The sequence below is a fragment of the Oncorhynchus kisutch genome, linkage group LG7 (genome assembly GCF_002021735.2).
Source record: "Oncorhynchus kisutch isolate 150728-3 linkage group LG7, Okis_V2, whole genome shotgun sequence".
Taxonomy (NCBI): domain Eukaryota; kingdom Metazoa; phylum Chordata; class Actinopteri; order Salmoniformes; family Salmonidae; genus Oncorhynchus; species Oncorhynchus kisutch.
The window spans coordinates 13,762,665-13,775,264 of NC_034180.2; the positions used below are offsets into that span (position 1 = coordinate 13,762,665).

Consider the following 12,600-nt stretch of genomic DNA (forward strand, 5'->3'; position numbering starts at 1 on the left):
GAAAAATCATGAACTACAAATGCAATGTCAAGAGTTGCAGACAAAAACATATGGGGCAATTCAATGTACCTCATTGCTGTTACTTGCAAGGATTCCAATTTGCTGTTGATATAACTTTAAAAAAGCAACAAAAACAGATCGTTATGATTCATTTTGAAGTGTAGTGCTATAAATGACGGAATATTAAAGTAACGTGTGAAACTCACAGGAAGTGAAAGGCTAGCACCAAAAAGGCAGACCAAAACAGTTACAGTCTGCAGCTTCATGATATCCTACAATGAAGACAGAACAGATGTTGTTGATATCTGACATTTCAATACATGTTACCATCTTGAGCATATTATATGTGATACATACTTATTTTTAACTGTTTTTGTTGACACAAAAGCAAGTGATAGTCCATGACAGTGTTACCTTATCAGAGAACGCCAGCTTCAGTCCGTCTTCCTTTTTTCCTGTGTGTTCTTTATATCTCCGTGCAGCCTACTGTGTCTCTCCTACTTTTAAACTATCTCTATCTTCCCATTTGAGCTGTCATGTCCCAGACACACACAGACTATGGTCAATATGACGCATAGGCTCTTTGAGATGACATCACTCTCAGACTCAGACAGTTACGGTGCAGGTATATGCAGCTGTATCATTATGGACTGACCATAAGTCAAAATGAATCTCATGGCTGGACATTATCTATCAGGGGTGTCATACTCCATTTCTCATGTTGTTGTCTAATATGTTGACTCTACAGTATGTGACACATACTAGGTGGATAACAGTCAACTCTTCTCCCATTATTTCAATGGGTATTCTGCCCCTACAGTATGTTCACAATATATACATAATCTCCTATTATACTTCACTTTCCCTATATTAGCCAAAAGACCCTTGAACTCAATGCCTATTATGACCATGAATCTGCATTTTTTTGTAAACCTTTCATAGAGACCTGTGATGATAATGTATCATTGAAAGAGAGTTTGCTGCAGGTGGTTAAGAGTTTTCAGACAGATGATTTGTCTATGGACTGGTGTGGGATTGATATGTGTAAATGGAAGTATTTTGATTGACATTTTCAGTGTTGATTGTGTCCTGTAAATAAGGTATTATAGGCAGGTAGCTGTAAGGCTGCTGAACTGGCAACAGGAGGGCTGCTGGTTTTAGATCCTAACCGCCATCATTTGGTTAGGATAAAACCAATCTCTAAAAGAGATTGAGGAAGTGTGAGACGTGCCATCTACAGTAGAACACTTGCCCTTGTTCTTCATCAGGCCCAGTTCCCCTCAGTTTTAGTTCTATGTCCCTATATAAAAATAGCCCAAAAAAAGGGGGGGGGGCAGCTAATCGGCCACTGCTAAAGTACCCAAACAAAGCCAAAAGAAGAAGAAGAGTGATGAGCAGCAGCTGCAGCATCAAACCAACGAGGCCACAGTCAAGCCCAGCAGCGATGATGCAGCCAATCTCCAGCTAGCTTCGCAGGCCACCCTTCCACAAGCACTGCCAGGATATTGGCTCCACAGCCCCCTCCACCTCTGACTGTTCCTGACAATCTTGGAACAGAGGAGCCAGCCCAGGTTAATCTAGAATACAACCCTAGCCGCAGGTTCTGTCCAAAAACTCTCATTAAATAGCATTTGGTTCATAGGAAGAGTTTCTGGAATACTGGGTTACTGCAGAATTCAATGTAAATCCAATGCAAGAACCTAAATGATGCCCATGGGTATAGTTACAGATCGGTATGTTTCATCATAAAAATAGATACATTCTATTATAGTTTTCCTGGTTGAATATGGAACTGTGCGTATTGGAAACATGTTTATGGTAGGCTGGCATTGCTTAATTGATTACGTTGGGTCGAATTTAATCCACAGAAGTGTATTGTGCCATATCACGTGTTGCTGTACACATGAGTGGCATGATTTTCCATGTCTGAAGCCTTTTTTGGGGGGGCAAGACAGCGCTGCATGGCTGTTTCTCACTGTAGTAGGTTGTAGTCTATATTTTGGTTATTCGGATCTACATTCGCCTATTGTTTACTGTGTTTGGTTACTGTTAAATGTAACCAGTCTAAATATAGATTGTTTCATGTCTTTATCCATCTGATAGTTTGGTTACTGTTAATGTAACTAGTCTAAATATAGATTGTGTCATGTCTTTATCCATCTGATATTTTCTCTACCAGGCCTACTTGGTATAGTTGTTTTGTTCTGCTCTCATTCATTTGTTCGTATTCGCAGTTTAGCAGTATTCTAAGCCAAACTGTTATTAAGTATTTGTGTTTTCATGCATAAATAACTAGGCTACTACTTTTAGCATTTGGCTTGCATTATCTTGGTAAGACAGCTGTGTGTATGGCTGAATTCACATAGGGTCATTCACCTTTTACAAACAACCTATCTATCATATGTAGCCTATATTCATTACCAAAGTGTAATTGCTTTAGTGTGTAGGGCGCTGTCCATTGTGCTGATACAGTGCAGTGGGGATAGGCTACAGATTTTGCACCTTCCTGTCACTTCAAAAGAACTCAATCAATGGTCTCGGAGTCTTAGTCTTTGAACTTTATGTTTATTGTGGTATAGCGTGATATAAGCAGAATTCAATATAATTCCATTGCAAGAACCCCCCAAAATTGTGCCTCCTCCCCGATTTCAACTGCCCCCTTAGTCACTTTTTCATGGCACAGCGTCTGTTCTTCATAGAGCCCTGGAGTCACTTGTAGCCTGTCTATGTACTTCTTCACCAACAGTTTCTGCACTTTCTCCGGTCCTCACAAATTATTAAACGTCTGGTTTCCTGGACAGAAATTCAACCTAGTCCTGGACTAAAAGGCATGCTCAGTGGAGATTCTCCATTGAAAGTGCTTCTTATGGAGTAATCTGAGTCCGGTAAACTGGACTCATAATATTTTAGATACTCAAATTAATTTAATTCTGCCACTAGATGACAATATAGGCCAAAATTAGATTCCAGAAATCCTGGCAACATGCCATACATTTACATGATACACATGGAAGGGACAAAAAATCAACCCCTTTCATGGGGTGGAAAACCATTTCAAACCAAACAAGCAAACAACTTTTATGAAGGCTACTAGTCATGTTTATTGAAAAAAACAAAGATACATGGACAGAGGCAGGTAGCCTAGTGGTTAGAGTGTTGGGCCAGTAACCGAAAGGTTTCTAGATCGAAACCCTGAGCTGATAAGGTTAAAAAATCTAGCGTTCTGCCCCTGAACAAGGCAATTAACCCACTGTTCCTAAGTTGTCATTGTAAATAAGAACTTGTTCTTAACTAACTGGCATAAGATCTGCATGTATACAATGTTAGAAGACATTATACGTTGTCATTTAGCAGATGCTCTTATCCAGAGCGATTAACAGGAGAAACTAGGGTTAAGTGTCTTGCTCAAGGGCACATCGACCGATTTTTCACCTAGTTGGCTCAGGAATTCAAACCAGGAACCGTTCGGTTAATGGCCGCAAGCTCTTAACCGCTATGGTATCTGATATGATTAACTTAAAGCGCTGTGGACAATTTGGTGAAATCCCGTGTCCATGTTCTAGAGCAGACACCTGTAAATAAATGACCAAAGATAGTTCTTGTTTATCATTTTTTTCAATAATGAGATATTGCACAATACCACAAATGTAAGCAGAATGTTTGTATTTTGATGTATACCTTGTTCCAATCCAATTTGGCCACTCTAAACTTGAATATTGTCTAAACAAGTAGTTGAGGATGGAGTTGTGGTTGTCTCAGTTGAAATCTGAATGAGAAAAGATAGCCAACAAGTATAAATACAAATCATTAAAACCCTTCTGATAACAGGAGCTATCTTGTCGTTTATAAGTTCATAACACATTCATAACCCATACATAACATATTCATAAGCAGTAGTTAAGCATTTCATAAATAATGTATGTATCAGATTAAATGTGCATCATTCTGTACCTGAATGTCCAAATCAGGTTTCATGGTGTGAGCCCTCCTTATCAGAAAGCGCTAAAGGTGAAAATCGTATGAACATACGCATATTAGCTAGATTCCTTTCCTTACACAGAGTTAATTACATATTGAGATACACTATTGACCATGAGGCACGTGTACTGTACAGTCAGTGACCATTACTGTACCTTGAATCTTCTCACTGGTTCTGCTTGTGGAGGACCCTGCTGTGGCTGCTGCATCAAGGGAATCCCACCTGCACCTTGGACTCCCTAGCCAGAAGGAAGAGTTATTATTATACATTTATTATAAATTGTAAATGATGGAATGCTCAAAATGTTTTTTATTTTTATATTCATGTATTTTCCTGGTATGTAATACCCTCTCGCCCTCCGGTGATCATCTCGCATTCACGTCAAGTCGGAAACTCAGGACCTCCGAGTTATAATTAACATAAGTTATTTGCGTAAAGAGCTTTATTATTATTGAATTCTTATACCTCCCAAGTAGGAAACTCACATTCCAACTCTTCCGCCTAGGTTAGCAAATTTGAAATGTCAGCGTTTCCCAGTTTCCGACATCAAATGAACACAGGATAAGTTTGAATACATAGCATCGACTATACCATGACTTGCTGTTGTGTAGGATTCATTCCTGTCATTTGAGGGACGCCCATGTAGTAAGGCAGCTGTTTAAGGGAGAATTGGCATATTAATTACTGCAAAGCCTTTCCCATTGTTTCTTCTCATATAATACTATAATAACACCAAAAGACAAAAGCATAATGTGCCATATAAACATGTAGGTCAAAAATGTGTACAATGTATTTCCTATTTTTAGAACTCATAAAATGTTAAAATAACAAAAAAATATATATGTAGCAGAATAAGAGTATGAAAGTGTATTTATTTCGGGTCACACCCCATTAGCTGGTGGGCCAGGATACTGGTACTGCCCAGGGAAGTTAGGGAACGGTTGAGGCTGCTGCATCCCGACATTTGGGAATCCATAGGGACCAGCGGGGACAGCTTGGGGCTGCATGACATAAGTGGGGACACCTGGAACCATCTGTATGAGTGAGGGGAGAAAGTCGTGCCAAATTATTGAGCACTTAGATAAAAATATTGTTTTCCCTCATCTCTCCCTAATACACAATTGACTGTCTGTTGCATAAACTGTTATGTGAAATTATTTATAAAAAGGTGTATAAGTAGTTTAAAAACAGTTACTTATTTGTTTACCAACCTGTAGTGAACAGTTACTGTAAAATACATTTCTTGAAATAAAATGAAAATGCAAACAGAGATATTGATGACTGACCTGGGCAAACATAGGCTGCCCAATCAACCCCGTGCCACCAGTGAGGCCAGGGTTCAGGCCCCCCACCACCAGTCCAGGGTTAACCCCAGACACAACTCCACCATTTAGACCTCCCAGTAGCCTCAGCTTCTGAGAAACGGCAAAGATAGATATGATATGACCTTTAATTCTATCAACAGCTTCTTCTGAAGTGTCCACTCATTCAATACTTCCCATCAACCTAATAGCATTGGATTGGTGAAGGATAAATATGTTTTTAGTGTCCAGCATCCTACCTTGCCAGCATTGACCTAAAAAGAGATCATTGAGAAAAAAAATATTGGCTGAGTCATTTTGAACGCTAACATTAGATGTTGTACATTGTTGTGTGATGATCATGTGATATACTCACATTGAAGATGGTGGCCATGAAGGCTACAAAAAGAAGAAGCTTCATTTTGCAATCTGGAATCTTGACAGACAGACCACAAACGTGATTACTGTTCCTAAGCTACTGGGGCTACTATACTATATACATTATATAGATTATTTGCTGTTAACAAAATTATCGAATCATATATAATGTTTGAATATGAAGGCAAAAATACAGACCTTAAGGTGGTGAAAATGGTTTTGTTTCAGGTGCTGTCCTCCAAGCAGTATTCTCAGTTGCCCTCTGACATTTGAACATAGCCTTTTATTGACGTTTGATCTTCTAAAGTAACCAATTAGAACAGAGCCCAGAAATGAGAAATCTTCATGTTGGTCACCTAATGCACATAATAACAGAAGGGACCAAATTAAAATAAAGCCAAAGGCATTGTGTGGTTTTAATCTTCAATGACACCAATACCTGGTCCCCAAAATTAGATCATTGTCCATTGTTCCAAATATTACTAAGTGACCACTAGTGACCGCAGTAGGACCGTGAAAGGTCACAAACAGATTAAACAACCAGGTTGTAATCCTGGAGCCCCGTGACCTAAGTAAAGCATGAAATCCATATGGGTAAAGAATCTAAGAATGCAAACATAATATGTTTGTAGATTGCTTCTGTATACATTTAACTATATGTACTGTCACAATTGTTGTGGTTTTAACAAATAATGTACTCATGTACTTATGTACACCCTTAAGCAGGGTAAATGCATACTGTACTTATTGCTTCCTAAAGAGATTGTGAACGGACTTGTGATTTTGATAAACCTTAAACTGCCTATTTTCTTTCACATGCTGTAACAGCCATACACGTATGCACATGTTCACAGGACCCATGCTTAGTTACGACACTTCTCCATTGTGATTGGATAGGAAGGGTGTCATGCAGCTCATAGGTTGTCTGAGATTGGTGTATCCGACTACAGTATTATAGGTAAATACCACCTAGGTGAGTCTGCGGCTGTATTGTGGTAATAGAATCTCATGTCATTTGTGAAGTATGAGACCAAATGCCCCCACTTTGTTTTTTAATTATATGTTACGACTAATGACTCATCCTTTTTGGTTATACACACACATTGAAAAACAGTTAGACTCCAAAATATTATGTCATATAATACATTTTTTGTTTAAAAAATGTCCCATAGTATGGTTCAATCCATAATGGCTTGTGTTTGTCTTGAACATCTTACTGAAAATGTGAAACATTTTAGTGACATATTTGTGGGTTCATGAATGAATGGGCAGGGAAAGTTCATAATGCAGTATGTGAACTTCACTGTCGTATGAAAGCATGTGCAGCTTGTTCATTGCATAGGAGTAATAGTCTATGGAATCAGTGATCATTTTTAAACATTTTGCAGGAGAGTTTTTAAAGATATACACTATTTAAGTGCCACGAAACTGTTCGAATTTGAGCACTCAAAACATAATGTGAGAAAAGGCGTAGGAAGCAAGAGGGTAAAATTGACTGGTCACTTGTGCTGGATAGTATACGGGTAGACAGTGCCTGTGAAGCCTTTGAAAATAGATTCCTTGATGTGGTGAATGTGATGGCTTCCATTGGACAGGTCAGAGTAAAGCAGAGATCTAGCCCTTGGTTTAATCATGAGATTCTAGAATCTGTTCAAGCAAGGCCTTTAAGAAATGTAAAAACTCTCAAGAGCAGTCTGATTTTCTCCTATATAAAGGTCACAGAAATGAGGCACAAAGCAGGATGAATGAAGCAAAGGGTTACTTTGCTCATAAAATCATTGTATATGGGGCTTTGCTGACAAAACGGATGGCACTGTGATAGACTGCATTCAATTTAGTGAGTAGGGTATTGGAGGCTATTTTGTAAATGACATCGCCGAAGTCGAGGATCGGTAGGATGGTCAGTTGTACAAGGGTATGTTTGGCAGCATGAGTGAAGGATGCTTTGTTGCGAAATAGGAAGCCAACTCCAGATTTAACTTTGGATTGGAGATGTTTTATGTGAGTCTGGAAGGAGAGTTTACAGTCTAACCAGACACCTAGGTATTTGTAGTTGTCCACAAATTCTAAGTCAGACCCGTCCAGAGTAGTGATGTTGGACGGGTGGGCAGGTGCAGGCAGCGATTGGTTGAAGAGCATGCATTTAGTTTTACTTGTATTTAAGAGCAATTGGAGGCCACAAAAGGATAGTTGTATGGCACTGAAGCTTGTCTGGAGGGTTGTTAACACAGTGTCCAAAGAAGGGCTAGAAGTATACAGAATGGTGTCGTCTGCTTAGAGGTGGATCAGAGACTCACCAGCAGCAAGAGCGACATCATTGATGTATACAGAGAAGAGAGTCGGTCCAAGATTTGAACCCTGTGGCACCCCCATAGAGACTGCCAGAGGCCCGGACAACAGGCCCTCCGATTTGACACACTGAATTCTATCAGAGAAGTAGTTGGTGAACCAGGCGAGGCAATCATTTGAGAAACCAAGGCTATCGAGTCTGCCGATGAGGATGTGGTGATTGACAGAGTCGAAAGCCTTGGCCAGGTCAATGAATACGGCTGCACAATATTGTTTCTTATCGATCGCGGTTAAGATATCGTTTAGGACCTTGAGCATGGCTGAGGTGCACTCATGACCAGCTCTGAAGCCAGATTGCATAGCGGAGAAGGTATGGTGGGATTCGAAATGGTCGGTAATCTGTTTGTTGACTTAGCTTTGGAAGACCTTAGAAAGGCAGGGTAGGATAGATATAGGTCTGTAGCAGTTTGGGTCAAGAGTGCCCCCCCCCTTTGAAGAGGGGGATGACCGCAGCTGCTTTCCAATCTTTGGGAATCTCAGACGACATGAAAGAGAGGTTGAATAGGCTAGTAATAGGGGTTGCAACCATTTCTGCAGATAATTTTAGAAAGAAAGGGTCCAGATTGTCTAGCCCGGCTGATTTGTAGGGGTCCAGATTTTTCAGCTCTTTCAGAACATCACAGCTGACTGGATTTGGGAGAAGGAGAAATGGGGAAGGCTTTGGCGAGTTGATGTGGGGGGTGCAGTGCTGTTGACCGGGGTAAGGGTAGCCAGGTGGAAAGCATTGCCAGCCGTAGAAAAATGCTTATTGAAATTCTCAGCCAAACTCTTTTTATTTTGCAAAGGTAGCAACAGCCAAAGTAGCCAGTATGCTAGCAGAGCTTGAATGCTCCAAAGCCACAGGCCTGGATAATATTCCTGCAAAGATTCTTAGAGATTCTGCTGAGCAAATTGTATTAGGCATATCACTAATCTCTCTCTTGAACAATACCTCTGTATAAGAAGAGGATAATGTCACGCCCTGACCATAGAGAGCCCTTGGTTCTCTATGGTGTTGTAGGTCAGGGCGTGACTAGGGGGTGTTCTATACCTTTAATTTCTATGTTGGTGCTCTTGGTATGGTTCCCAATAAGAGGCAGCTGATGTTTGATGTCTCATACTTAAGTTCTCCATTGTTCCCACCTGGGTTGTGGGATATTGTTTGTGTTAGTGTGTTTAGCACTACGGCTTTCACGGTTGTTTTATGTTTGTTTATGGTTTTGGTAGTTCCACTTTGAATAAACTCAAATAACGCTGCGCCTTGGTCCGTCCTTGTTAACGACCGTGACAGATAAAGTCTGACCCTGGGAATTATAGGCCTATCTTCAGTATAACATCAAAGATCCTGTAGAGAGTTGTACATGAGCAAATGCATGAATATGTCAACAAAGTCTAACCTTTGATTTTCAGTCAGGGTTTAGAAAAACATACTCATGTATGCTTTACTTACTATCTCTGCACTTAAGTAAAACTGAGGAAATTATTTTTTGGTCCAGACCTAAATTGTGTACGTCCTCTGGAGACAGAGTGGATATAGCGGGTGAGGTGCTGACTACCAGAACCTGTGTTAGCTATCTGGGATGCATCCTTGATGGAAGCTTTGGGGCATGGTCACTAAAGTGTTAGGGAAGGTTAATGCCAGGGCCATATTTTTTGCTAGAAAGTCCAAGCTGCTTGATAATGACTCCATTTTGACTACGCTAGTACTTCCTGGTTTGAGGGCTTATCTAAGCTTTTGAAGGGGAAGCTCCAGATAGCCCAGAATAAGCTGATCAGGGTACGAAGTAACTGCAATGATGAGATAGATGTTGATCTTCTTTGTTTTTATGTTTTATTATCTCTCTGCCATACTGTGATCAACCGTGTTCGATCTTGCCTAGCTCAGAGAAATTAAGGCTGGCTCTAACCAGAATAGAAAGAGTGGGAGGCCCTGGTTCACAACTGAGTAAGAGGACAAGTACATTAGAGTGTCTAGTTTGAAAAACAGATGCTTCACAAGTTCTCAAATGACAGCTTTATTAAATAGTACCCGTAAAACACTTCAACAGTGAAGAGGTGACTCCGGGATGCTGGTGTTCTTTTGCCCATCCTAATCTTTTATTTTTATTGGCCAGTCTGAGATATGGCTTTTTCTTTGCAACTCTGCCTATATGGCCAACATCCCGGAGTCACCTCTTCACTGTTGCGACTGGTGTTTTGTGGGTACTATTTAATGAAGCTGCGAGTTGAGGACTTGTTTTTTTATTTTAACCTTTATTTTACTAGGCAAGTCAGTTAAGAACAAATTCTTATTTTCAATGACGGCCTAGGAACAGTGTGTTAACTGCCTGTTCAGGGGCAGAACGACAGATTTGTACCTTGTCAGCTCGGGGGTTTGAACTTGCAACCTTCCGGTTACTAGTCCAACGCTCTAACCACTAGGCTACCCTGAGGAGTCTGTTTTTCAAACTAGACAATCTAATGTACTTGTCCTCTTGCTCAGTTGTGCACCGGGGCCTCCCACTCTTTCTATTCTGGTTAGAGACAGTTTGTGCTGTTCTGTGAAGGGAGCAGTACACAGCGTTGTACGAGATCTTCAGTTTCTTGGCAATTTCTCACATGGAATAGACTTAATTTCTCCGAACAAGAATAGACTTACGAGTTTCAGAAGAAAGGTCTTTGTTTCTGGCCATTTTGAGCCTGTAATCAAACCCACAAATGCTGATGCTCCAGATACTCAACTAGTCTAAAGAAGGCCAGTTGTATTGCTTCTTTAATCAGAAAAACAGTTTTCAGCTGTGCTAACATAATTGCAAAAGTGTTTTCTAATGATCAATTAGCCTTTTAAAATGATAAACTTGGATTAGCTAACCCAATGTGCCATTGGAACACAGGAGTGATAGTTGCTGATAATGGCCTCTGTACGCCTATATAGATATTCCATAAAACATTTGCCGTTTCCAGCTACAATTGTCATTTACAACATTAACATGTCTACACTGAATTTCTGATCAATTTGATGTTTTTTTAATGTTAATGGACAATTCTTTTTGCTTTTCTTTCAAATACAAGGACATTTCTAAGAGACCCCAAACTTTTGAACGGCAGTGTACATGTTCCAAAAAAGGAGAAATATTTGTATCAGTGTCCACCTGACATTTTAATACTCTTCTCAAAATAACTGAGTCATTCTGATCTATACAATATATTTCTACCTATAGAATATATTTCTATCCATCTGAATGTTCTGTAATGTATGATGCCAGTCTTGTGTTGCCCCCGCTGTTGTGTTGGCATTTAGTGAGAATTTGTAGGGTTTAAACAACAGTGGTGTTTCATTCAGCTATCAATGAGTCTTAGGGAATTTCCTCTCCAACACCAAATTAACAATACCTATCTAGATCTCTCCCATATTCCCAAGAAAGCAGTTTCTTCTGGTCAATGGTCAATAATAATAATAGGGAATGAATAGCAATTAGATTGCAGGACATGGAGAGATAGAACCTGCAAAGATTGACATCCATTGAATAAATTTATTCAAAGACATCAGCTGTGATAACATCATTTCCAGTATATTGGGAACGCCGTTACAAAACATGTATATGGACACACAGTCGAGATAGTCAGACCGTCTGTTAATCTAGTTTTAGTTTCTGTCAAAGGAGATTGGAATAACACTTTTCTTTCATCAAGTTTATTCAGAGATATATTTTGAAGTAAATGGGGGGGGGGACAAACAAGAAGGCAACACAGCAAGTTATAGTAGCGCACCCAGGAATTGAACCCCCGCCTGTGGAGGTAATTTGTCATCTGGAATTGGCAGCTTGACGAGATTCTGGTACTTGATATTACAGGTTATATAGTTAATTTTGGGTTGCACAATTCTGTTAACTTTCCCACTTTCCACACATCCCAGTTACCAGAATTTTGCAACCCTAGTTAGAATGCTGTTCAGGTTTGAGATGCTCAGCCTCACTTCAGCATTCACTGGTGAGTCAGAGCCAGAGGATTCTTCCACCTCTCCAGTAGTCACCTTCGTCTGATGGGCAGAATGGAACATGATAGAAGCATTATTAGCTACTTTGTACATTTGTTATTGTTACCTCAAGTGTTATATTAACAACAAATGTATTGCTACAACCTTAGTTTATTAGTGACGTATTTAAATGCATGTTTCATGAAAATACATGTTTCTTGAAGTACACATTGGACAAGTTAAGCCTTGTCTGAGCCGTAACAGCCCATAGGGGCAGGAGACTACAGTATGTCTTGATTATGTAGCATGAGGCAGCTTGATGTACAAGACCCTAGTCTTTTGCATGTACAAGACACTAGTTGTCGCAAGGCTTTACCCGCAATACATCTTCTTAATGCTGAGTGCCAAGAAGAGAGGCATCAGTTCCCATTTTTAGAGTCTTTGGTATAACTTGACTGTGGGTTGAACCCCCACCCTTCCAATCTCAGAGTGGACACTCTAATCAAAGACAGTACATATTAAAGATAGGCAGATACTGTTTTTCCAATAGGCAATGTCATGGCGACTTTGGCTAGCTAAACTCATGTTCAGAAACAGGTAATCAATCGGGTCTAAAAGCCTTCTGCGGTCGAACTGTGCATGTCCAGGCCATCAAATCA

The 12,600-nt window shown here is 40.0% G+C and overlaps 1 long non-coding RNA gene across 1 annotated transcript; it reads right to left on the reverse strand.

Moving 5' to 3' along the window:
- Nucleotides 1-3,676: 3,676 nt before the first annotated feature.
- On the reverse strand, nt 3,677-4,218 carry LOC116374644 (uncharacterized). Its single transcript, XR_004210537.1, has 3 exons — nt 4,134-4,218; nt 3,952-4,002; nt 3,677-3,766 (listed from the first exon to the last, which is right to left on the reverse strand). It is a non-coding gene; the product is annotated as an uncharacterized LOC116374644 (long non-coding RNA).
- Nucleotides 4,219-12,600: the final 8,382 nt, after the last annotated feature.